Below are 1119 nucleotides of genomic sequence, written 5' to 3'. Positions count from 1 at the left end.
TTCTCTTCCTTTCTTCCTCCCTTTCTTTTCTCTCTCCTCTTTACTCTTCTCACCAACGTACGGGTGTCATAAATGAAAAGAAAAGAAAAACATAAAGCTGTATATATAATTCCTGAATAAGTGAATAGTGCACATGGATGGGTCACTCAGGTGGGTGGGTGCACCCACCTGTTCGCCCACCTGAGGACTGAAACTTGGGATTTTGACCGAGGCGCGAACCCCACCCCCGGCATACGATGTAGCATACGTATATACCTTAAAATACGGCTACAATACCTGCTTTATCCATACATAGCCTTATGGTAGGTGCATGTACAGGGCTTGGGCACTCCCGTCTCTTCTGGCACTGGCTCGGACTTGTCGGGCCAGCCGGTGTTTAAGGTCACCCGTGCCATCATAGCCCATAAGGAACCCGCTCTAATTTCCTCTGGCTCGGTTCCTGCATGGTTAAACCGGTTCAACCGTGAAATCAGACAGGGTTTAAAAAGCGGGATATTACACTTACACCCAAAAATATTCGAGGGAAAGTCCACATGAAAATTCAAAATCCAAATTTGCATTCCATTATATGTGTTAGCCAAATCTCCCTTATAACTTCATAATTCTTAAAAAATGACCTTCAAATCCACCAATGCAGGCCATGTAGGACCCACGGGTGGCATCGGGCACTCACTACCAAAACTAGCGGGCTAAATACCGATGGGCATGGCTGGCTGAACCCCACCGATTTTATGCCCACCAGAGTTGCCCAAGAGCTACGATTAAAAGGGTTTAAACCCCTGTTTTTCGTCCATTCTCTCTCCTTTCTCCTTCTCTCCAACTTAGGTGGTTCTTGGGTATTTTTTTGGCGATCCCCTATGACTCAACTCGTCAAATTGATGCAACGATCCGTTCAAGCTGTGTTCTCTCTCATTCAATCATCAAGGTAAGTTCACAAACCCTCTTTTTTTTTTTTTCTTTCTAAAAATCTTGGTTTCTCTCTTTGTGAATGGGAAATTATCAATGTGGTTGGAACTTTGATTATTTTTCCTTCGATTCTCTCTAGGGAAAACAAGTTACATGCTAATGTAGAGCTTAGATTATGGTTTCCAAGTACTTTGATGCATAGAATGGAAACAT

Source organism: Macadamia integrifolia, chromosome 7 (assembly GCF_013358625.1).
Source record: "Macadamia integrifolia cultivar HAES 741 chromosome 7, SCU_Mint_v3, whole genome shotgun sequence".
In the NCBI taxonomy this organism is placed as follows: domain Eukaryota; kingdom Viridiplantae; phylum Streptophyta; class Magnoliopsida; order Proteales; family Proteaceae; genus Macadamia; species Macadamia integrifolia.
The sequence above is the reverse complement of the archived record's forward strand: the minus strand, read 5'-3'. Positions refer to the sequence as shown.